This window comes from Leucoraja erinacea, chromosome 1, assembly GCF_028641065.1.
Source record: "Leucoraja erinacea ecotype New England chromosome 1, Leri_hhj_1, whole genome shotgun sequence".
Lineage (NCBI taxonomy): Eukaryota > Metazoa > Chordata > Chondrichthyes > Rajiformes > Rajidae > Leucoraja > Leucoraja erinaceus.
Window position 1 is genome coordinate 162,724,609 of NC_073377.1, and position 26,903 is coordinate 162,751,511.

The 26,903-nt window shown below is 45.3% G+C and overlaps 1 pseudogene; it reads left to right on the forward strand.

Moving 5' to 3' along the window:
* The first annotated feature begins 21,858 nt into the window (after positions 1-21,858).
* Positions 21,859-21,963, forward strand: LOC129705168 (U2 spliceosomal RNA; annotated as a pseudogene).
* Positions 21,964-26,903: the final 4,940 nt, after the last annotated feature.

Below are 26,903 nucleotides of genomic sequence, written 5' to 3' on the forward strand. Positions count from 1 at the left end.
GTATAGCAACAAATTCTTCATCTATTTATTATTATTATTTTTTTTTTTAATTTTTATTTATTAGAAGCAAATGTACAAAAATGAAACAATCAGCATGAAATTAGACATTAGTCAATGTACAGCTTCAATTTTAACTTTTTAACTTTCAAATAGAGGAAATGAAAAGAGAAAGAAGAAGAGAGAGACAAAGAGAGAGGTGCACAAGATGAGGACCCCCAGACTACCAAAGTTGTGTAGCTAAAGAATGGGTAAAAGAAATAAAGAAAAGGAAAAAAAGAACAAAAAGAAAGAGAGAGAAAAAAGTGGTGAGATACCAGCCTCTTGTCGCTCCCCACCCACCTCACCCAGCCTATAGTTGGATTTAAATCCAAAGAGTGTCCATGTCTTGGAAAAATGATCTGGTTTTTACTGCCAAGACAAGTCTAATATTTTCAAGGTGTAGTGTTTCGGACATGTTTGTAATCCACAAATTCTTTATCTTAACACTTGTTCCAGCTATTTGCACTAAGTAATAATTTTGTCGTGCTCAAAGTGCTGGTTGCAATAATCTCAGTGAAGAGGGAGTTCAAGTTCAAGTGAGTTTATTGTCATGTGTCCCTGTATAGGACAATGAAATTCTTGCTTTGCTTAAGCACACAGAAAATAGTAGGCATTTACTACAAAACAGATAAATGTGTCCATATACCATGTTATAAATATATACACACATGAATAAATAAACTGGTAAAGTGCAAATAACAGAAAGTGGTTATTAATAATCAGAGTTTTGTCTGAGCCAGGTTTAATAGCCTGATGGCTGTGGGGAAGTAGCTATTCCTCAACCTGATTGTTGCAGTCTTCAGGCTCCTGTACCTTCTACCTGAAGGTAGCAGGGAGATGAGTGTGTGGCCAGGATGGTGTGGGTCTTTGATGATACTGCCAGCCCCTTTGAGGCAGCGACTGCGATAAATCCCCTCGATGGAAGGAAGGTCAGAGCCGATGATGGACTGGCTTGTAAAAGTATTTACTACTTTTTGTAGTCTTTTCCTCTCCAGGGCGCTCAAATTGCCGAACCAAGCCACGATGCAACCGGTCAGCATGCTCTCTACTGTGCACCTGTAGAAGTTAGAGAGAGTCTTCCTTGACAATCCGACTCTCCGTAATCTTCTCAGGAAGTAGAGGCGCTGATGAGCTATTTTGATAATTGCGTTAGTGTTCTCGGACCAGGAAAGATCTTCAGAGATGTGTACGCCCAGGAATTTGAAGTTCTTGACCCTTTCAACCATTGATATAAATGGGGCTGTGGGTCCCCCTCCTACTCCTTCCAAAGTCCACAATCAGTTCCTTGGTTTTGCTGGTGTTGAGGGCCAGGTTATTGCGCTGGCACCATATGGACAGTTGCTCGATCTCTCTTCTATATTCTGACTCATCCCCATCAGTGATACGCCCCACAATAGTGGTGTCGTCAGCGAACTTGATGATGGAGTTCGCACTGTGGTTCGCTACGCAGTCATGGGTATAGAGTGAGTACAGCAGGGGGCTGAGCACGCAGCCTTGAGGTGCTCCCGTGCTGATTGTTATCGAGGCTGACACATTTCCACCAATACGAACAGACTGTGGTCTGTGAATGAGGAAGTTGAGGATCCAGTTGCAGAGGGATGCGCAGAGACCCAGTTCTGCCAGTTTGGTAACCAGCTTGGAGGGGATGATTGTGTTAAATGCCGAGCTGTAATCAACGAATAACAGCCTGACATATGAGTTTTTGTTGTCCAAGTGGTCCAGTGCGGAGTGGAGGGCCAGCGAGATCGCATCCACCGTTGATCTGTTGTGGCGGTAAGCGAACTGCAGTGGGTCCAGGTTCTTGTCGAGGTAGGAGTTGATTTGCTCCATGATCAACCTCTCAAAGTATTTCATCACCACCGGCGTTAGTGCCACTGGTTGATAGTCATTGAGGCACGTCACCTTACTCTTCTTGGGCACCGGTATAATTGATACCGGTTTTTGTTTTTTTTAACTATTCGTACTGTTTTATCAGGAACTGGATTGTTTTTTTTTTGTTTTTTTTATAGTTTTTATTTTATGCGTGAAATGTTGAAGTTTTTATGTGCGATGCTCCGGTATTCCCTGGGAAACGTCTTCTCATTTTGCACTGTACAACTATTGCTTTGCAAGATGATAATAATGGTAATGACTGCCCAGTGAGATCCCAGCAAGTTAGTGAATGCTGAGTGATATGTCCAACCCTATCTCCACCAGTAGAATGACCTTCCACTTCCTCCCAAAAAGCTTCAGCTATTCATTTACCATTTCTATGATTTTGTCAGTGTGGAAAAACATTTCCATTTCCTGAATTCCATCAGCAGGGCCTGATTTGCAGATGTACTCAGCCTGAATCAAGCCTGACATTTCCCCTGTGCTCCATTTCATCTGCCCTACTTTCTAATCTTCTGAACTGCAGTACAACCCCTGGACCTGCCACCGTTTCCTTTTGTGAGGTTTGCTACCTACTAGCTGATGTGTCTTCACAGTTTCCAGTTTACTTCATGCAGATCGCCCCCTGCTGGATCCCATCATCATCACAGCAGCTAAGTCTGTCCATGGTGGGACCAGTTAAAGGTGTGATCCAGAAAACACACAAGCACTAAACAAGGAGTGATACGGCTTTCAATGATTCCTTTCAACTGCAAGCCCACAAATGTGACTTCTATGTATTAACTTGCAATAAACCACATCACCCCCGCCACCTCCCCTCCTCTCGTCCAGCAAGCAGTGTTCAAGAGTCAAGTGAGTCAAGAGTGTTTTATAGTCATATGTCCCAGATGGGACAATGAAATTCTTACTTGCTGCAGTACAACAGAATATGTCAATATGTAAACATAGTACATAAAGGGGGAAGAAAGAGAAAAAAAAGAAAAAAGTTCATTAAATAACAAATATAGTGCAAATAACAAATAATAATATAGTCTTTTGCAGTTCAGAGCTCAGAGATTATTTGATGTTGTGTTTAATAGCCTGATGGCTGTGGGGAAGTAGCTGTTCCTGAACCTGGACCAGGGCCGGATTTAGATGAAGAGAGGCCCTAAGCTGTTCCACTTGTGAGGCCCCCTCCGCGTTGGTTTTCAGCGCTGGCGGCGGGGCAGGGACCGGACAGCCATGGCGGCCAAATCTCCCACAATTCAAAGCGAGGGAGAAAGTGCCCAGCGCCGACCAGTTGCCGTTGCAGTGCGCATGCGCAGGGCGGCCTGTCGTGCCGGCGGATGAGGAACGTGCGGAGCCCGGCGGCCAAGACACGGATAGCGGGGGGAGATGGAGAGAGAGAGCTAGAGAGGGGGGCCCGCCCAGAGTTGAACGGTAGTTGTCCTGCCTTGGCCAGAGGCCCCCTAGACCTGGAGGCCCTAAACTTAAGCTTGTCTAGCTTATAGGTAAATTTGGCCCTAACCTGGACGTTACATATTTCAGGCTCCTGTACCTTCTTCCTGATGGCAATGGTGAGATGAGTGTGTGGCCAGGATGGTGTGGGTCCTTGATGATTTTGGCTGCCTTGTTGAGGCAGCGACTACAATAGATCCCTTTGACGGTGGGGAGGTCAAAGCCGGTGATGGACTGGGCAGTGGTCACAACGTTTTGTAGTCTGGACGTTCAAGTTGCCAAACCAGGCAACTTACAACCAGTCAGAATGCTCTCTGCCGTGCACCTGTACAAGTTTAGGAGAATCCTCTTCGACATGCCGAATCTCCGTAATCTTCTCAGGAAGTAGTCGCTGATGTGCCTTCTTTATAATTGCATCAGTGTGCTGGGTCCAGGAAAGATCTTCGGAAATGTGCACGCCCAGGAATTTGAAGTTATTGACCCTCTCCACCATCGTCCCATTGATATGAACAGGATTGTGGGTCCTCATCCATCCCCTACCAAAGTCCACAATCAGTTCCTTGGTCTTACTGATGTTGAGAGCCAGGTTGTTGTGCTGGCACCATTTGGTCAGTCGGTCGATCTCACTTCTATACTCTGAAGTATAGCAGTGAGCAGCAACTATTAACAGCATTATTAAAGCCCCTGTCCCACTTACATGTCCTTGGCATGCTAAATACGCGACCTCGTGGTCGTGTTGAGGTGCGACGGTCCCACGAAGGTCGGGCGCGATTTCATACGTACGCACAGCCGTCTGGAGCGCGTGACGTCATTTGAAGATGGACACAAAATGCTGGAGTAACTCAGTGGGACCGGCAGCATCTCTGGAGAGAAGGAAAGGGTGACGTTTCATGTCGAGACTCTTCTTCAGTCTGAAAGAAGGGTCTTGACCCGAAACGTCACCCATTCCTTCTCTCCAGAGATGCTGCCGGTCCCGCTGAGTTACTCCAGCATTTTGTGTCTATCTTCAATTTTCTTTGCCCCGCTCTGGGAGTAGAAGTGGGGGCGGATCCGGACCACAACGGCCGTGAGCCCCAGGCCGAGTTCGGTGATTGTTTGCCTGTTTCTGCTGCTGTTGGAGGTGAGACGTTGCGTCACGCCAGGGTCTTGGGCCTGTCCCACTTTGGCCGTCAGTTACGCGACAGGCCGTTGGCGCGCGAAGATTTCATTCGCTACAAAAATGTCGGAGCCCCGCGCGATGTCGCACACAACTCCATACCCATCCGTGCTTCTCAGTGGGACCGGCCCCGCGTGGCCATACGATGCCCGTACACCTCAACGCGACGATGAGGTCGCGTAATTTGCTTGCCAAGGACACATAAGTGGGACAGGCCCTTAACTATCTTCCTGACTAATAAAAATAAAATATAAAAAAAACAAAAAAAAAAACTATCTTCCTGTTATGTCCTCTATTGCCATTATGCTAGTGTTTGCCGTTTTCTAGACTTGTTTCAGTAGGGTGTAGTGCAGCAATGCCAGTTTATTGTCACATGTACCAGTTAAGCTACAGTGAAATTTGAATTACCAGAAGCCTCGAAAGACAAATTTAAAGGATTCTATTCAAATTAGTGGCTCCTGGACATTAAATATTATTACTTGTGCTGACCTATTCATTTTTCCAGATATAGGTCACACTGAGAAAATTGGCAATCATTGCTGATCCTTATTGTCCTTGAAGTCGTGTGATTCAAGCTCCTTCTTGAAGCACTACAGTCCTTTTGCTGTGGCGAACTCCTACAGTGATTTTCCATAGGAAATTCCAGGTTTTAGACGTAGCACCCAGGAGGATGAAGGAGGTCTAATGATACATTTCCAAATCAGGATGGTTGGCAATTTTGAGAAGAAACTGTTGCAGGTCCCATTGTCCTCATCCTTCTTAGTAGCAGAGGTTGCTGATTCGGAAACTGTCATCAAAGCAGCCTAACCACGTAACTGCACTTTGTGAATGGTACACAACACGGCCATGGTACACACCTGTAGTGAAAGGAACAAATGTTTAAAGTAAAGGGCCTGCCCACTTTCCCGAGTTTCTCACGAATTCTACCGAGTTTTCCCCTTGATTCAAACTCGGAGATTAGAAACATAGAAACATAAAAAAATAGGTGCAGGAGTAGGCCATTTGGCCCTTCGAGCCTGCACCGCCATTCAATGTGATCATGGCTGATCATCCAACTCAGTATCCTGTACCTGCCTTCTCTCCATACCCCCTGATCCCTTTAGCCACAAGGGCCACACCTAACTCCCTCTTAAATATAGCCAATGAACCGGCCTCAACTACCTTCTGTGGCAGAGAATTCCAGAGATTCACCACTCTCTGTGTGAAAAATGTTTTTCTCATCCCGGTCCTAAAAGATTTCCCCCTTATCCTTAAACTGTGACCCCTTGTTCTGGACTTCCCCAACATCGGGAATGTCCGTAGCGAGTCCGTAGGAGGCCGTAGATATATCGTCGCGGCTCGTTATGCCAGCCGTAGGTACTCGGGGCATCAGGTAAGTCGGGACGATTTTTCCAGCATGGCAAAAAAGTCCACGAGTAAAAAGATAGTCAGGAGGAGGAGTTCGTAGATCACTAAAATCCTGATTTTTTTTTTTTTTTAAGGTCATTTCAATTCGGCAGAGGACTGTGGAAAGCAGGGCAGGCCCTTTATGGGGTGAATACCAATAAATCGGCAGCTTTGCTCTGGATAGTATTGACCTTCTTGAATGCTGTTGACAATGGAAGAGCTAATTTGAGGAAGGCCATTCTTGCTATTGAGGGAGTGCAGCGTGGGTTTACAAGGTTAATTCCCGGGATGACGGGACTGTCATATGCTGAGAGAATGGAGCAGCTGGGCTTGTACACTCTGGAGTTTAGAAGGATGAGAGGGGATCTCTTTGAAGCATATAAGATTGTTAAGGGCTTGGACATGCTGGAGGCAGGAAACATGTTCCAGATGTTGAGGGAGTCCAGAACCAGGGGCCACAGTTTAAGAATAAGGAGTAAGCCATTTAGAACAGAGACGAGGAAACACTTTTTCTCACAGAGAGTGGTGAGTCTGTGGAATTCTCTGCCTCAGAGGGCGGTGGAGGCAGGTTTCAAGAGAGAGCTAGATAGAGCTTTTAAAAATAGCAGAGTCAGGGGATATGGGGAGAAGGCAGGAACGGGGTACTGATTGGGGATGATCAGCGATGATCACATTGAATGGCGGTGCTGGCTCGAAGGGCCAAATGGCCTACTCCTGCACCTATTGTCGATTGTCTATTGTCTATTGTCGATTGTCTATAAACCCCAGATACTACAAATCTAAAAGATATGAACTATTTCTTATTTTCCCATCCATCATTGCACATTTGAGGTCACTGATGCTTACTACTGATCGCTTCACCTCATTCTGCTTTGACAGACTGTAGAAGGAAGAGTGAGAAAATAGTTTTGCCAGTATTGTAGAGTTCCTCATTGTGAAGGGTGGTTTTGTTTGTTATGTGTTGCTTTGCGGGAGCCTCGGCCACACTGGTCAATGCCAACTACAGTCCACAACATTTGTTGCATCTGAGCCATCACCACAAATCATAGGCTCATTACTCATCACTCTCCCTACTCCCCTCCAAGTGGCTTGTGAATGCAGCCCCTGATCATGCTCCATCCTGTCGAGATAGGGAGGGGTACAAATACTTCTAATTGCAATGTGTTTGTATTCTCTTTGCATCTCTGGTAACGGGGCAGAGAGAGGCATGAGGGTGTGAAGTTTGCAGCAGTTCTAAAAGTTTGGGAGTTAAGATGAACAACAATACAATACGGTTTTATTCGTCACTTTGCACATAAAATGCAAGTGAAATTAATTTGCCAGCAGCGGTACAATGAAAAAGAACACACAACAACACAATAAAAATTTAACACAAGCATCCACCACAGCATTCGTCACTGTGGTGGAAGGCACAAAATTTGTCCAGCCCTCCTCCATTTTCCCCCGTGGTCGGGACCTCAACCCTCCGCAGTCACCGCTGCGGGCATCCAGATGAGTAAAAGTCAAGGTAAGTCCAGAATCGGCTCTTCCCCACCGGAGACCGCGGCTTCAGGTTGGTGTAGGCCGCAGGCCGGCGTTCGAAGATTTAAAGTTTCCACCACGCCGCAGCCAGAAGCACCGCAGACCGCAGGGGCGGCGGTCAGAGCTCCTCTCCAGGGGTCCCCGGCGAGGGACCCCGGAGACACAGGAGACTGTAGATACTTGGATCTGGAGTAAAAAATAAACTGCTAGAAGAACTCAGCAGGTCAAGCAGAGGCGAATGTCAGTTATCTTTTTGCCTCCACCGATGCTGCTTGAAGATGAACACTAACATGAGCACAGATTGTCAGAAGTTGATGGTAGGGAAGAGGTGCTAGTGTTGGTACAGATGTAATGTGCTGAGTAGCACCTGCAGTCAATGGAGCAGTTTGTTATATCTAGCATGAGTATTTTCTTCCATGGTCTTAGGCGACTGGAAGGTGAGTGTGGTCCTTTGCAGTTAGAGCATGTCTGATAAAGTGGTGCTCATTCACTCTCATTCATCAATATTCTTTCAACAATAATGAGTTTCCTTCCACATCCCAAACATGTACAGGTTGGTAGGTTTAATTGGTTTCTGTAAATTGTAAATTGTCCCTAATATGTAGGATAGTGCTAATGTACCGGGTGATCGCTGGTCGGCGCGGAATCCGTGGGCTTGTATCTCTAAACTAAACTAAACAAATAATAAGCATGCACCTCGGTGCACGTGACAATAAACTAAACTGAATTGAACAATTACCAGTGCAGTATTCTAACCAGCAGAATGTGATCCTTAGAACAAGCAGCTTTTTTCAATGCAGATGTACCATGTAAACTGAAATGGGGATATGAATGGGAAAAGCAGGTCACGGTGATATGGTGACAAGATGATCTGCTCAAAGGTGGGAGGTTTTAACTGTTCAGGGTTTGCGCACCGCTTGAAGTGCCAACATATATTTTCCAAGCCATATTGTCCTTGATTTGAAGATCTTGCCATGCTATAGAGAGAGTACAGAGGAGATTTACTAGAATGTTGCCTGGGTTTCAGCAACTAAGTTACAGAGAAAGGTTGAACAGGTTGGGGCTTTATTCTTTGGAGCGCAGAAGGTTAAGGGGGGACTTGATAGAGGTCTTTAAAATGATGAGAGGGATAGACAGAGTTGACGTGGATAAGCTTTTCCCACTGAGAGTAGGGAAGATTCAAACAAGAGGACATGACTTGAGAATTAAGGGACAAGTTTAGGGGTAACATGAGGGGGAACTTCTTTACTCAGAGAGTGGTAGCTGTGTGGAATGAGCTTCCAGTGAAGGTGGTGGAGGCAGTTTGTTTTTATCATTTAAAAATAAATTGGATAGTTATATGGATGGGAAAGGAATGGAGGGTTATGGTCTGAGCGCAGGTATATGGGACTAGGGGAGAATACGTGTTTGGCACGGACTAGAAGGGTCGAGATGGCCTGTTTCCGTGCTGTAATTGTTATATGGTTATATGGTTATATGGTTATTTCAGAGGCCATTAGGGTTCAGCCATGTTGGTGGACCTGGAGTCACATACTAGGGAAAGATACTAGGGAAAGATAGCTGATGTTCTCCCCTGAAGCACATTAGGTTTATACAACTCAGTGGTCAGCATTACTCATGAAAATAGGCAATAGACAATAGGTGCAGGAGTAGGCCATTCAGCCCTTCAAGCCAGCACCGCCATTCAATGTGATAATGGCTGATCATCCACAATCAGTACCCTGTTCCTGCCTTCTCCCCATATCCCCTATCTTCAAGAGCCCTCTCTAGCTCTCTCTTGAAAGCATCCAGAGAACCGGCCTCCACCGCCCTCTGAGGCAGAGAATTCCACAGACTCACAACTCTCTGCGTGAAAAAGTCTTTCCTCATCTCTGTTCTAAATGGCTTGCCCCTTATTCTTAAACTATGGCCCCTGGTTCTGGACTCCCCCAACATCGGGAACATGTTTCCTGCCTCTAGCGTGTCAAAACCCTTAATAATCTTATATGTTTCAATAAGATCCTCTCTATTTATCCTTCTAAATTCCAGAGTGTACAAGCCCAGCTGCTCCATTCTCTCAACATATAACAGTCCAGCCATCCCAGAAATTAACCTTGTGAACCTATGCTGCACTCCCTCAATAGCAAGAGTGGCTTTCCTCAAATCTGGAGACCAAAACTGCACACAATAGTCCAGGCGTGGTCTCACTAGGGCCCTGTTGCAGAAGGACCTCTTTGCTCCTATACTCAACTCCTCTTGTTAGAGATGATTAGAGATTTTTAAAAATGACTGTGTTGGAAAGAACTGCAGATGCTGGTTTACACTGAGGATAAACACAAAATGCTGGAGTAACTCAGCGGGACAGGCATCATCTCTGGATAGAAGGAATGGGTGATGTTTTGGGTCGAGACCCTTCTTCAGACCCTTCAAAAATACTGATTATTAATTGGATTTAAATCCGCAGCTGTCATGGTTACATTTGAATTCAGACCATTACATTTTTTAGTCCAGCTCTCTAATTCACTGCTCGGGCAATTTAAGATTTATGTCAGCACTGTGCCTTGAAATTCTGTATAAGCAAATTCAATTGCCTGTTCAATTGTAGCATACTCCACATATTGTTCCAATTAAACCTTAACCGCTGCAGGATCACTAGCAGCAGAAACCATTGGGAACAGAAATGTCAGTCAGTCTCCATATTTAAGAATAAGGAGTAAGCCATTTAGAACGGAGACGAGGAAACACTTTTTCTCACAGAGAGTGGTGAGTCTGTGGAATTCTCTGCCTCAGAGGGCGGTGGAGGCAGGTTCTCTGGATGCTTTCAAGAGAGAGCTAGATAGGGCTCTTAAAAATAGCGGAGTCAGGGGATATGGGGAGAAGGCAGGAACGAGGTACTGATTGGGGATGATCAGCCATGACCACATTGAATGGCGGTGCTGGCTCGAAGGGCCAAATGGCCTGCTCCTGCACCTCTATTGTCCTCCTTAAATCCAACATCACCAAAGCTGGTTCTAACACATCCAGCTCAGATCAGCAGTTATCAAGAACTGAATGTTGTATCTTGTTTCTCTGTATGACTCACCGCATTCACCTTGGGAAAATAACCTTTTATGCACTGCCCCAAAATTATGTCGTTTTTGATTAAGCATGGGGTAAAATCAAGTTACGTAATGGGAACAGTTCCTGATGCTCAAAAGAGAGAAAGGCAAGCTTAGCTAGGACTGATGTTATTTCGAGTGTACAAATATAAGTAACGTTTCCTGTGGCTGCTGCAGTTTTGATGAATAGATATATATATGTGACCTGGTACCAGCCAGACCAGTAGGCGATATTACTCACCTTGGTGTAGGGAGGGGACTCCCATCAGAAATATCTGACAGTCGCAGACTGCTAAAACTTGTGTGTAAGTTGCTCTTCTCTGGAAAGGATAGTGGCAAAAATGATAGATGGAATTGTAAAGACCTTATAACTGAGCAGCATTTGTGGAAAGAGGGTTGATTTGCAAAACATTATCATGTTAACAAATTCGGCAAAAACATGTAACTAGGTACACTTTTTTTATACAACTCCTTCACGAAATACTGGGATGTTGAGAGGATGTTTCCGCCAGTGGGAAAGTCTAGGAACAGAGGCTATAACCTCCCAATTAAAGGATGTACCTTTAAAAAGGAAACGAGGAAGAATTTATTTAGTCAGAGGGTGGGGAATCTGTGGAATTCATTGCCACGGACAGCTGTGGAGGCCAAGTCATTTGGTATTTTTAAGGCTCAGATTGGCAGATTCTTGATAGTATGGGTGTCAGTGGTTATGGGGAGAAGGCAGGAGATTGGGGTTGAGAGGGAAAGATAGATCAGCCATGATTGAATGGCGGAGAAGACTTGATGGGCTGAATGGCGTATTGTGTGCAGTATTGTGGAGTATTGTGTGCAGTTTTGGTCCCCTAATTTGAGGAAGAACATTCTTGCTATTGAGGGAGTGCAGTGCAGGTTTACAAGCTTAATTCCTGGGATGGCGGGACTGTCATATGCTGAGAGAATGGAGCAGCTGGGCTTGTACACTCTGGAGTTTAGAAGGATGAGAGGGAATCTCTTTGAAACATATGTTAAGGGCTTGGACACGCTAGAGGCAGGAAACATGTTCCCGATGTTGGGGGAGTCCAGAACCAGGGGCCACAGTTTAAGAATAAGGAGTAAGCCATTTAGAACGGAGACGAGGAAACCTTTTTTTCTCACAGAGAGTGGTGAGTCGGTGGAATTGTCTGCCTCAGAGGGCGGTGGAGGCGGGTTCTCTGGATGCTTTCAAGAGAGAGCTAGATCGGGCTCTTAAAAATAGCGGAGTCAGGGGATATGGGGAGAAGGCAGGAATGGGGTACTGATTAGGGATGATCAGCCATGATCACATTGAATGGCTGTGCTGGCTCGAAGGGCTAAATAGCCTACTCCTGCACCTATTGTCTATTGTCTACTGTCAATTCCGCTCCTAAAACCTATGAACGTATGAACTGCTGCCCAGTGGCAGAAAAAAAGGATTGGAACCATTTGTAGTCACTTCTCACAGATCACCACATCCAACCATGATATGGGCAATTTCTGAGTTTCATTCGACTGTGGGAAAAATTTACATGATACCAATTCATTTGTATCACTTGGACCATTGCAACAAATGGGATGAGAAACAACCTTTTAGCTTCTCATGTGTAAGAATGAACTGCAGATGCTGGTTTAAACTGAAGGTAGACACAAAAAGCTGGAGTAACTTAGCGGGACAGGCAGCATCTCTGGAGAGAAGGAATGGGTGATGTTTCAGGTCCCAGTTGCTGGACACTTTAATTCTCCTTCCCATTCCCACGCAGACCTTTCTGTCCTCAGTCTCCGCCATTGTCAGAGTGAGGCTAAATGCAAATTGGAGGATCAGCATCTCATGTTCCGCTTGGACAGCTCACAGCCCAGCGGTATGAATATTGATTTAACTCACTTCAGGTAGACCTGGAATTCACCCTCTCTCTCTCTCTATCCCTCCCCCCCAGTCTGAAGAAGGGTCTCAACCCAAAACATCACCCTTTCCTTCTCTCCAGAGATGCTATCTTTTAGTTTCTCATGTCAGTTCTTGCAATGTTTTGTTTTTTGAATGATTGAAAGATACGGCATGGAAACAGACCTTATGGTCCACTGAGTCCATGTTGACTATTAATCACCGGTTCACATTAGTTCTACCTTATCCCACTTTTTCATCCACTTCCAACACACTAGGGCCAATTAACACTAGGAGGCCAATTAACCTACAAACCTGCACATCTTTGGGGTGTGGGAGGAAACTGGAGCAGCTGGGGAAGGCCCACATGATCACAGGGAAAATGTGCACATTCCACTCAAGTTCAAGTTCAAGTTCAAGTGAGTTTATTGTCATGTGTCCCTGATAGGACAATGAAATTCTTGCTTTGCTTCAGCACAACAGAACATAGTGGGCATTGACTACAATACAGATCAGTGTGTCCATATACCATTATATAAATATATACACACATGAATAAATAAACTGATGAAGTGCAAATAACAGATAATGTGTTATTAATGTTCAGAGTTTTGTCCGAGCCAAGTTTAATAGCCTGATGGCTGTGGGGAAGTAGGTATTCCTGAACCTGGTCGTTGCAGTCTTCAGGCTCCTGTACCTTCTACCTGAAGGTAGCAGGGAGATGAGTGTATGGCCAGGATGGTGTGGGTCTTTGATGATACTGCCAGCCTCTTTGAGGCAGCGACTGCGATAGATCCCCTCGATGGAAGGAAGGTCAGAGCCGATGATATACTGGGCAGTGTTTCCTACTTTTTGTAGTCTTTTCCTCTCCAGGGCGCTCAAGTTGCCGAACCAAGCCACGATGCAACCGGTCAGCATGCTCTCTACTGTGCACCTGTAGAAGTTAGAGAAAGTCCTCCTTGACAAACCGACTCTCAGTAATCTTCTCAGGAAGTAGAGGCGCTGATGTGCTTTCTTAATAATTGTATCAGTGTTCTCGGACCAGGAAAGATCTTCAGAGATGTGCACACCCAGGAATTTGAAGCTCTTGACCTTTTCAACCATCGACCCGTTGATAAAACCCGAGGTTAAGATCAGTTCCTGGCATGTGAGGCAGAGGTCTCCCTGCTGCACCCCTTTGTCACCCGCTTTCTTCTCTAGTCTGAGTTGGCTGTGCAAGTGAATCTTTCCACCAAGATCTCTCCTGGCAAAGCATCTTCAAAGATAGAGATGTGGACTAGAGTAGGAGAATACCTCTACTCAGAGTAGTAGAATCGAGAACCAGGTTTAACATGAGAGGGGAAAGATTTAATAGGAACCTGAGGGACAAGTATTCACACAAAGGGTGTGGGTATATGGAACGAGCTGCCAGAGGAGTTAATTGAGACTGGTGCTATCACAACATTTAAACAATATTTGGACAGGTAGATGGATAGGAAAGGTTTAGAAGGATATGGTTTAAAGACAGGCATGTGGGGGACTAGTTTAGTGGGGCTTATTGGTTGGCTTGGGCAAGTTGGGCCGAAGGGCCTGTTCACATACTGGCATACAGTGTTGCCTGGCAACTAATCTCACCTGCTGGTTAACCAAACCAAAGGGCAAGGGATATCCATTGACATTTATTTAGGCTTCCAGAGGGCATTTGAATTTGAATAATCCCATGAATGAGACTGATAGCTAAAATTAAAGCTGGAAACAAATGTGGTCACAAAAAACATAAATAGTCCATGTAATAAGATCTTTAACATGTCACAATAATTAGATCAATCTTCTTCGGCAGCATGTTGCAGGATGAGGGTGACAAGCTCACGATCCAACTCTGTGGTTTCTTCTGAGGGACCTCTAAATTCTGGCACAGATGGGGCAAGTGTAAATCTACAATGACTTGGAGTCCACTCCCTGAATGTACACATATGCAAGCAATATCAGTGACTGATGTTGAACTGACTTTGTTTTGAGCTGGAGGTGACATAGGTTGAACTGTTTCCTCTTCATCCTATCAATTAACTCCAATCTAGCAAGAGGTTTGTTGAAACTGCGAAAAATGTCAGAGCAGTGATGTAGCCTTATTCACACAAGCCTGCGTTGAGGTTGGGTTAGTTGCACACCTGATGGTTCAAATCGTATAGAATCATAAGGCAGATGTTGGACAGAGATGAATTTCAAAGGGCAGCCAAAAATTTGGTATGTCTACTCCATAGTTCCTTTTCTTTGATGGAGTAGAATTCCTTTGTGACGTCCAAACCGGCCATAGATAAGAGTTGATGCTATTCCTGCATTTCTTTAGGCCCAGTGGCATGCAGGATGGCACTGAAGGCAGTGCAGTTCGCTCACAGCTCCACAGAGACGGGTTGGATTCTGACCTCTGGTGCTGTTTACATGGAGTTAACACTTCCTATACTTGCTTGCACCTAACCCCACCCCTACCACCATCCGTTGCTCCAGTTCCCTCTCACTTCCAGAGACACGATGGGCTGGTAAGTTAATTGGCTACTGTAAGTTTGGAAATTGGTGGTTAATGGGAGAGATGTGGTGTGTTAAAGGGCATGAGTGAGAGATTAAGTTACAGGGAAATAGGTGAGGGGATCAGACTGATAGGATGCCCTGAGAGATGGCTTGGATTTTGATGGACTAAATGGCCTTCTTCCATAAAGTCACATAGTTGTACAGCACAGAAAGAGAAGACAAAAATACATGGATAGTCCCTTGTGCCCTGAAGTGGATAAAATACATACTGCAACTCAGGGAGAAACTCTTTTATTTATTTAAATTTTTATTAATCAAAAAATTGATTCAATTATTAAAAAATAATATTTCCACTACAATGAAACAAGCCAGAACCCACCACCATAATACAATACAAACATGTATCCATAATAAACTACGATACAACTATGTTACAATCTTACGTACACAAAAAAGCTGGAGAAACTCAGCGGGTGCAGCAGCATCTATGGAGCGAAGGAAATAGGCAACGTTTCGGGCCGAAACCCTTCTTCAGACTGATCGGGGGCGGGGGTGGGCGGGGACAAGAAAGGACAAAGGAGGAGGAGCCCGAAGGCTGGGGGATGGGAGGAGACAGCAGGGGGACTGAGGAAGGGGAGGAGACAGCAAGGACTAACAAAATTGGGAGAATTCGATGTTCATGCCCCCAGGATGCAGACTCCCCAAACGGACAATCTTTATTGAGGATACAGTCAACACCCTGCGGAGCCCAGCGGTCCCGGAACTCCCTCAGGGTTCCCGTAGACAGGGCGTATTCCCTTTCTAACCCCACCCGGGCACGGACGTAACCCCGGAAAAGGGGCAAGGGAGCAACTCTTTGGCAGCTGAGGAGGGCCCTTGCTATTACTATCCCTGTGGCAACGAGAAAGGAATATGCTGTGTAGATACTGCATTCAGATTTCTCTGCTTTCTTGAATATTGTTATCGTGTGGTGTCACCATGGTCCTCTGACACGTGGATGATTGGAACCTCATTAAAAAAAAAGCACCAGCATTTGTCTTCAACTTCACACCTGATCTATTTTAACTTGAGCTTAAGTTCAACCCATTTCATGTTTCTCAAAACATTCAGCAATTTGTGGCTGAAGAATCTAAAACTTGAAGCATTTGGAATGATATTAATATTTCACTAACATTGTAGGATTCATTATTTGGAAAATAATTTGTGGATAAGATTTATTTTCAATTATTTCAACTGAGACTGTAATTCTAGAAGTAATTCATAGGTTGCAAAGAGCTTTGGTATATCCTGAGGTCAAGAAAGGTCATGCAAATCACAGTGCACGGCTTTGCCACCTTACAATGCCAGGGACTTGTGTTCGATCCTGACTATGGGTGCTGTCTGTACAGAATTTGTACGTTCTCCTAGGCCATTCGACCCATCAAGTCCACTCCACCATTCAATCATGGCTGATCTATCTCTCCCTCCTAACCCCATCCCCCTGCCTTCTCCCCAGAACCTCTTTGAACGTCCTCCCACATTCCAAAGACATACAGGTTTGTAGGTTAATTGGCTTCTGTAAATTGTCCTTATATGTAGGATACTGTATGGGTGACCATTGGTTGGCGTGGATTCAATGGGGTGAAGGACCAGTATCCATGCTGTATCTTTAAAACTAAAACTGAAGTATTTTTATTATTTTGCACATAATGTGGTTTTTTTTTAATACAATTCTGGTTTGGATCACATTTCTGTTACTTACAGCATAAAGTATTTGTACTAGACCTAACTTAGTTCCTCTTTGGCTGTCAACCTTAACTAATACATTTTAATTTATTATTATGCTGAACCAACTAATTTTACAATGGAGACTGAAGATGCTGCAATCTAGAGCAAACCCGACACAGGATCTTGACACAAAATATCACCTGTTCGTTTCTCTCCAAAGATGCTGCCTGACCCGCTAAGTCCTCTCAGCACTTTGACTTTTGCTCATAACTGAGCTGGTATTACCGTGTCTGTTTCCTGGAGTCTAAGGTACACATTGAGCCACTAATGATGGGAGTTTCTGACAGGCATGAGCTCATTTCACTTTCCTCAGATCAATCAACTGTGTTTAGGCTATTTCATACAATCTTGGTCAAGGATTCACTTTGACTTACACAATTTGACCTGCTCATGCAACCTTATTGAGAGCAAGCATAAAGAACATTAAATAATGGACTGGATTGAGCGCGTGGCCATGCTGTAATCATCCTTTAGTCTCATATAGGTGACCTTCCTTTATAAAGTATCATTAAAGTCTTTGCAGAACACGTCAAATGGGAGATAAGAATCAACTCCATTTGACAGGCAATACTCATTCATCAGCTGAAATCCATGGCAGAAATGTTAAGAGTTAAATCACACTTCTGTCGGCACACGGCACACATTGTTTGAAACACATCCCTTTTGGGCTTGCCACAATTCACTTGGTATTTGAATTTAAGTTCATGTCACTAGCCACCTTACCAAATGAGAGTTCACTAGATATGCAGTGGCGCATGGAACGGCAAAATCCTACAGTTTAGTTACTTGCACCATAAGATTGCATGGAGCTATTATAGAAACAAATGCAAGAATGGCATGCATTGTGCCTATTATTTATAATTCAAGTGAATTCTTTAGTCAGAGGGCAGTTAATCGGTGGAACTCATTCCCACAGAAGATGTGGAGGCCAAGTCAGTGGATATTTTTAAGGCAGAGATAGACACATTCTTGATTAGAATGGGTGTCAAGGGTTATGGGGAGAAGGCAGGATAATGGGATTAGGAGGCAGAGATCAGCCATGATTGGATGGAGGAGCAGACTCGATGGGCTGAATGGCCTAATTCTACTTTATCTTGTGAACTTGTGAATTAATAAAAAATAATCATGGAAGACCAGATCACTGCATAATTTAGACTGAAATCAAAGATATGTGGAGTGAGCTGGAAATGCTATTGAGATAAGTGCATGGACTGGATTGAATGGATGCCAATGTTGGCTTCTTGATGTCCTTTAGCCTCTCATAGGAATTCTTCCTTCAGAAATTGTTAATCTAGATCGAGCAGAATTTGCAGAATTCTGCTGTAACAAAATAGTGGCACAACTAAGAAGCTTCAATTTTAGAAATTTAATTATAAATACAAAAGTGTCAATGGGTGAAGGGGCCTAGACATAGAGAATCACTGAATCACAAGTGAAAGCCTAAAGGTCGATTTGATTCCTATTTTGTAATGTTTCAATGTTCCACATTACCATCATCGCTCTATAATAAAGATTTATTGTTCTGACATACACTATGACACCTATCATCATCTAAGTGCTTTATGTTGTGGGCCTAGTGTGCCTCCTGACTCCCTGTAGCCAATACTTCCCTCCTGCCAAGTACCTGTGTTACTCGAACATCGACCTTCCTGTAAATCTGGGAGCTCGCTCCCTCTCCTCCGTGACAGCCATCATGGATATTGCTGCAGGTAGATACAAAATGCTGGAGTAAAGGGCCTGTCCCACGAGCATGCGACTCCATGCGGCAAGCCCGACCTAACGTGGTCGCTTGAGCCGTACGGCCTCGCGGGGCCGGTCCCTCTTCGATCGCCGGAGCCGTATGGAGTTGTGCGGGGCTGGTCCCGACATCGCGCGGGGCTCCGAAAATCTGACTGTCCAAAAATTCCGCGTGGCAACGGCCTGCCGGCCCGCAACCGCATTGAGGCCGCACGCAGGACTTGACGCCATACGCAGCGTCTTGATGCTGTACGTCACACACGAACTTCCCGCGGACTTCGCTCGAACTTCATGTCAACTCGTACGGGATCACTTCCGGTTTGGTTGCGCTTGCCGCATGCATTCACATGCTCGTGGGACACTCAGCATCTCTGGAGAGAAGGAATGGGTGACCTTTCTGGTAAAGACCCTTCTTCAGACTGTGGCATGACAGCCATCAGACCATGTCCATCATGGACATTGCTGCTGCCAGCTTGCCAAGGAATGATGTCTTGTAGGGTTGACATCCTTCTTGGATTTGCGCACTGCTAAATACTGGTAACTCTATCGGGGACACAAGAGACTGCTGATACTGGAATCAGGAACAAAAAAACAAGCTGCAGGAAATATCTAAAGCAGCATTTGTGGAGACAAAGAGATAATTAATCCTTTGGTTCAAGACCCTGTTCCCGCAGCTACATTGATCTGAGGTAGTTCCTCGAGGGTCACTCCCTCACATTGCATCCCGAGTAGAAGCAAGTCAATACTGATTCCCACTCAATTCTGTTCAGAGGATCTAATCTGGGACTGGAGCTATGTGAAACAATGTTGTAACATATTAAAACATTGTGTACGTCAACCTCTCATCTAAGTATCATTTAAAAATAATTGGATAGGCATATGGATGAGAAGGGAATGGAGGGTTATGGTATGAGTGCAGGCAGGTGGGACTAAGGGGAAAAAACATTTGTTCGGCATGGACTTGTAGGGCCGAGATGGCCTGTTTCCGTGCTGTAATTGTTATATGGTTATATGGTTATGTGGTTAAGCCAATCCGTAAGAAATTAAATTACAGTTCAACTTAATTTTCTAGGAAGGTGCAATGATATATGGTGATCTGACCCAAGTCAATTTGTATTGCTGCCTTTTTCCGTGTTGGTACCAATTGAGATCTTCTGTTCTTATTTCTCAAGTGTAATAAATAACCTCATATTTCATATTGCTGGTGGCGATTGAACAATGAAAGTCACAAAATATATTACAATGACAGTGAAAAAAATGGAATAGAAACAAATTTTAATTATCTGCAAGCAAAATAAGAAATAATTCAGATTCAGATTCAATCTTTATTGTCATTGTGCAGTGTACAGTACAGAGACAACGAAATAAAGTTAGCATCTCACCCAGAAGAACGAACACAGAATAATGGAACAGTAATATATATATATGTATATACAGTAGCATTAGTGCAATTTTCCTGGAGGGAGGAGTGTCCAGAGGGGGGGAGGGTGACTGGTAATCACCAAGGTGCAGAGTTAAGTTGTGTAACATACTTAGGGTGTAGCAAGGAAGAAGCTGTTCCTGAACCTGCTGGTCCAACAACGGAGAGACCTGTAGCGCCTCCCGGATGGGAGGAGGGTAAACAGTCTGTGGTTGGGGTGAGAGCAGTCCTTGACGATGCTGAGCGCCCTCCGCAGACAACGCTTGCTTTGGACAGACTCAATGGAGGACAGTGAGGAACCGGTGATGCGTTGGGCAGTTTTCACCACCCTCTGCAGTGCTTTCTGATCAGAGACAGAGCAGTTGCCATACCATACTGTGATACAGTTGGTAAGGATGCTCTCGATGGTGCAGTGGTTAATAATATATAAACCACTTGCCTGTGTAACTTTTAAATCATATTTTGGATCCACATTCAAATGTATTATGCAGCTCGCCATGACCTGTGGCTGCTGCAAAACTGCACATCCTGGGCTCCCAATAGTGATGAAAATTGTCAGCTGGCAACCAGCTGATGTTCGATGCCTTTTAATAAATATTGCAGTTAAATTTTTCTTTAAAAAATTAGAAGGATTCTAATTTCCAGGCAGCAAGAACACATGTTTCTATAATGCTGGGGTAATGCAGAGGATCTGGGGTGACGGAGGAACTGAAGGAAATCCACATTAGGCAAGAAATGGTGTTGGGTAGACTGATGGGACTGAAGGCTGATAAATCCCCAGGGCCTGATGGTCTGCATCCCAGGGTACTTAAGGAATGTGGCTCCAGAAATCGTGGATGCATTGGTAATATTTTCCAATGTTCTATAGATTCAGGATCAGTTCCTGTGGGTTGGTGGGTAGCTAATGTTATCCCACTTTTTAAGAAAGGCGGGAGAGAGAAAACAGGGAATTTTACTTCGGAGTCACGTGAGTGACTTCGTGAAGAACCCGCTTACAACGCATGCGTGTCATTACGCTAACACATTGCAACTCGTCATTGTCGGGAGGAAGGACGTTCCTCCCAAACGGCGGGGTTTTCGAACCTGCAACAGTAAGGTAAGTGAACATCGTTCTTTACTTACCTTTTTTCTACAGAAGGCTGTTGGAAGCTGGCGGGGGAGAAGTCTGCAAGCGCCGACAAGGACAGCAGGCAGCCAGCAACGGCCGGTGGCACGACAGTCTCCCTTAGCAGGAGTTCGTGCGACTTCAGCTCCGGGTAGCAAATACCGACAAGGGAGCACTCCAGAGCCGACACAGCCCCAAAGACCGACGCTACATGGGCCTGGGGCTGTGGAACAGGTAAGAAAATTCCTTACCTTTTCTTCTTCTTTCCAGGAAGGCTGACGAGCTGCCGCTGTACAGCAGCAGTCAGCCAGCAACGGAAGTCGGCACTACTGTCTCCCATAACGGGAGCGAGTGCCAACTTCACCCCATACGGGGTGGAGGGAAAAACAGAGCCAACAACCCACAAAACAGTGGGTTGTATTAGTGCTCTGGCACTTTTTAAAATTAGGGGGTCCCTAGGAACAGAAGGACCAGCCCCGTGAACACCGGGGTCGGTCCGAGCGGCTCGAACCCGACACGGAGGGAACGACGTTCACCAGGGGAAAAAATTAAAAGTCGGGAACAGCAGGTAAGAGACTCTGCGTTTCCTTCCACTTACCCTTTAGGTGCAGACATGGACCGGGTCCATGTAAGCTGCAGAAAGACCGCGGAGTGCAGGCAGCCGGCAGGAGAAACAGCAACGGCAGCCAGCTGCGGCAGCCGACAACGGCAGGAGCAGCAAAGGCACTTCGATTCCCGGAGGGGAAAACACCTGTGCCCGACTTCGCTCCCGCAACAGGGGGCAAATTCATTTCTGGGGCAGTATGCCAGTCTCGCTTTGGAAGCGAGTCTGGCTTGAAGCAGCGCTAACGGCCAGCGCCGAGGCCAAGGACATTCCAGTGCAGTTGACTGGCTGCAATCGACCATGATGGACCAGTAATGTGAGTACAGGGGTCGGTCCCAGCGGGTTTTTTAGTTAAAGAGATCGCTTCTTGGCCTTTTGGCTAAGATCAACTATAGTAGCTGTTTATTATCAGTTTTAATATCTGATACGTCCCTTATCTAAGGACCATATAAGCAGAAGTCCCCAGAACTGAGGGCATTAGAGTGGGGTTGACCGGCTGAAATGACCGCGAGGGACCAGTACCGTCAGTACGGGGGTCGGTCCCAGCGGTCTGAGATAAACGAGCAGCCAGGAGCGCTGAGAGCGTTGGAGCCGGGTTAAAGAAATGGACTAGGTGGAATCAGCTGTGCCAGATGTCCTCCACACCGGCCATATCCACTCCACGGAAGGAAGGACAAAGCTGGAGAAGGAGGACCGTGGAGCAGCGGGCAGCCAGCAGCAGCCAGCGGCACTTGGATCAACAGTAGTGGGATCAGCTGTGCCCGATGTCGGGCCCGCACCGGCCAGAGCCATGCGGCCGAGCGGTAAGGCTAGACACAAATCAAACAAGGTCGTGGACTCAGAAGGGTCCGACTTTGCATAACCGCCGGCGACCAGCGCCTGAGAGCGCTGGAGGAGGAAGAAGCGGTGTATGGAGCCTTGCTCCAACGTGATAAACCCACAGCAGTACCTCTTTGAGGGCTGCACAATGCTTCTACCCCATCAGAGGGGAGCACTGTGGGTCAGTTCTGGGTTGACTTGCAAGAGGGGTCCGCAGAACAAAAGACAAGTGGGCAGGAGGTAAGCCCCACATGGGTACCCCGTGCGGGACCCTAGAGATCTCTAACTCTATAAAAAAGAGTAGGCAGGACCCTGATGGGCCAGAGCCTGGTAAAACAACGTCCCATGATCCTAACACAGCAGGGACTCTGGAGACTTTGGACATGGTGGCTGATTACGGTTTAACCAAGTCAAACATGGGTAGACTTGGATCCAGGATGGCAATAGTATTACTAGGTGTCTGGCCAGGTACGAGACAACAAGAAATACTTACAGAGACTGGCCAGAATCTGCCACCTGGCAACGGCTTGAGGCATTACAGGTGCCCAGTGTAAACCAATGCATTTGGCAGCATATGGGTGACGAACATGTCAGGAATGGACCTCAAGATCCAGAGAACTTAAAGGGATTGACGGAAGGCATCATAGCATACACCCGCACCCTGGACTAAACGGAGGTAACCAAAGACCATCAAGACGCACTAGCTGTTTAGTAATATGCAATATGACCTGAACTACATGTGGAAGGCTGCCATTCAGCCAGCACTGGGACCCTAAAATGCTTTCATTTGAAAACAAAGAACCGTGGGTGGATGAAGCAAGACACTGGGGCTCATCAAGGCCAGCGCAAGGGCCTATTTTGGAGCATGATACCAGCCACATGCAAGGCCATAAAAAATGTGGCTCATACCAGTGGCAGTGCCAGAAATCAATATAACCCGCAGGATCCTGTTTTAGGGTATGGCCAGGGCGGCCACCCTGGAAGATGCGGAAGCCTAAACCTCCCACACAACCCCGAACAAGAAATATCAAACCAGAACCCCCTTTTTCAAAAAACCAAGGAAATAACACAACCACCGGTAACCATGGAGATAGGTGGGTGTGGTTTCTTCTGTTAAAAAGGGACCTACGATGGTGGGGGAGGGGAGGTTGCAACACTACAGTTATGTATGGTATATAATCACTACAGATTCATATAATCTCAGCAGTATTCAGGGTTATCTGATAGAATTTACTCATCCCAATAACCCCAGTACAACATACACCAGAATGGCATTTTTTCCTTACATAAACCAAACAATCTAAAACCCACATGGTGCTACAAAAATTGTACACAAAAGGTGTGATTGAGCATACTTTTCATGGAACATTAGAATTTGTATCAAACATATTTATTAAAAATAAAATAGAGTGGGGTTGCAGGATTATCATTGATTTTTCAACCCTAAACACATTCGTTCAAGATATTCATTTTAAGATGGATACTCTTATTACTGATAAAGACTTGGTGTCAGCTGGGTTTTTCTATATGGCAGGCATTGACTTAAAAGAGGGGCAAACATCAGCCCCAATATTATTTACTAAAATTCTAAAACCAGCTTGGCATTGTTATGTAAACAAAGCCATAGGGTGATGTATTTCCCCCGTTCGGCCCCATCAATGGGGTACTAGGGAAAATTCAACTAGACTCGGCATCTGCAATTCTCAGAGTACACGACTGGCCTACTAAATCATGGTATTCGGTCATACAGGGGATGGTGTTAGAACCATGTTCCCTCATGAACATAGCCAAATTTATTAATTCATCCAGTGACTGGGGCAGTCATCCATGCCATAAGACTATGGATTTATTGATTTGTAGAGTCTAAAAGACCCACTACACGGCATGGGGCTGTCAGACAGGACGATGAATCTCATCTCATCTGCACTAAGACTGTCAACACGGAAGCAGTACCTTGGACACATCAAGAAATGGGGCATATACTGCTTGGACAACAACCTCGACCAAAAGGCCAAGAACATTCTGGCCGTATTGGAATTTTAACAAGCCTCCATTATGATAATCGATGGAGCTACAGTGCCATCAATAGTGCCAGAAGTGCACTCTCCAATTACCTATCACAAGGAACGGAGCGGCACACGGTGGGAACGCACCCCCTGGTAAGAAAACCAGGTACTCCGAAATCTGGGACGTGGGTGTTGTTCTACACATGCTGACGAGCTGGTAGCCCATAACAGCATTGTCACTTCAGTAAAGGACCATGAAGATGGTTATGCTCATGGTGTTATTTACCGCACAACGAGTCCAGCCATTAAGCAAACTGAGCCTGGACTCCCTGATCATCTCACCCGAGAAACTGGTGTTTGTCATACAGGATTTAATAAAAGAAAACAGACCAGGTTCATCGGGTCAAGTGTTTGAATTTATGGTATACCCATATGACGAACGACTGTGTATAGCAAGACACATCCAACAATACATAGAATATACTAAGAGCATTCGAGGTCAGAGAATGGCGTTGTTTATCTCTTACAAGAAACCGCATGAAAGGGTCACGACCCAAACTATATCAAGGTGGCTCAAATATGTCCTAAAGTTGGCAGGAATAGACACTAATGTTTTTTAACTCTCATTCCACCAGGGCTGCAGCAACATCTGCAGCAAAAATTCTAGAGGTACCCACAGACCAAATCCTCAGAATGGCAGGATGGTCATCCAAAAGGTTTTTCCAAAGGTTTTATAATAAACCAGTTATTTTTTGGAACCATCATTGTATTCAGAAACCATTTTACGTTCAACAATATAATTTGCCCGAAAGGTTACAGGGCTATGATTCTCCATGTAAAACATTTTATATATTTTTTCGTTATACCACACAACGTTTTGTATAAGTGTGTTTTAAACTTACTAATGATGCTCTCTCCCAATACCCAAGGCAGTTGTGAAGCATGGACTCGTTCCACGGCATGAGGTCACAGAGCTTTGAAATCTTCACGAAGTCACTCACGTGACTCCGAAGTAAAATAGTAAGATTAAACGAGAACTTACCAGTTTGAAGTTTGATCTGTATTTTATGAGGAGTTACGATGAGGGATTACGTGCCCTCCGCTCCCACCCTCTTATGATCATATCACAAACTGGTATATCTTTGATAATCTTACTATGTTAGATCATTATAGGTTCCTGTGACCTCACACCGCTGCTTTGAAGAATGACACGCATGCGTTGTAAGCGGGTTCCTCACGTAATCCCTCATCGTAACTCCTCATAAAATACAGATCAAACTTCAAACTGGTAAGTTCTCGTTTAATCTTACTATTATAGACCAGTTAGCCTGACATCGGTGGTGGGGAAGATGCTGGAGTCAATTATAAAAGATGAAATAGCTGCACATTTGGATAGCAGTAACAGGATCGGTCCGAGTCAGCATGGATTTACGAAGGGGAAATCATGCTTGACTAATCTTCTGGAATTTTTTGAAGATGTAACTAGGTAAATGGACAAGGGAGAACCAGTGGATGTAGTGTACCTGGACTTTCAGAAAGCATTTGATAATTTGATAAGGGCATATGGTATTGGGGGTAGAGTGCTGACATGGATAAAGAAGTGGTTGGCAGACAGGAAACAAAGAGCAGGGATTAACGGGTCCCTTTCAGAATGGCAGGCAGTGACTAATGGGGTCCCGCAAGGCTCGGTGCTGGGACCGCAGCTATTTACAATATACATCAATGATTTAGATGAAGGGATTCAAAGTAACATTAGCAAATTTGCAGATGACACAAAGCTGGGTGGCAGTGTGAACTGTGAGGAGGATGCTTTGAGAATGCAGGGTGACTTGGACAGGTTGGGTGAGTGGGCAGATGCATGGCAGTGCAGTTTAATGTGGATAAATGTGAGGTTATCCACTTTGGTAGCAAAAACAGGAAGGCAGATTTCTATCTAAATGGTGTCAAGTTGGGAAAAGGGGAAGTACAATGGGATCTGGGGGTCCTTGTTCATCAGTCAATGAAAGTAAGCATGCAGGTACAGCAGGCAATGAAGAAAGCGAATGGCATGTTGGCCTTCATAATAAGAGGTTGACTATAGGAGAAAAGAGGTTCTTCTGCAGTTGGACAGGGCCCTAGTGAGACCACACCTGTAGTATTGTGTGCAGTTTTGGTCTCCTAATTTCAGGATGGACATTCTTACTATTGAGGGAGTGCAGCAAAGGTTTACAAGGTTAATTCCCGGGATGGCGGGACTGTCATATGCTGAGAGGCTTGTATACTCTGGAATTTAGAAGGATCAGAGGGGATCCTATTGAAGCATATAAGATTATAAAGGGTTTGGACACGCTAGAGGCATGAAACATGTTCCTGATGTCGGGGGAGTTTTGAGTCAGTGGTATTCTCTGCCTCGGAGGGCGGTGGAATCCCGTTCTCTGGATAGTTTCAAGAGAGAGCTAGAGAGCGGAGTCAGGGGATATGGGGAGAAGGCAGGAATGGGGTACTGATTGGAGATGATCAGCCAGTATCACATTGAATGGTGGTGCTGGCTCGAAGGGCCGAAGGGCCTACTCCTGCACCTACTGTCTATTGTCTATTGT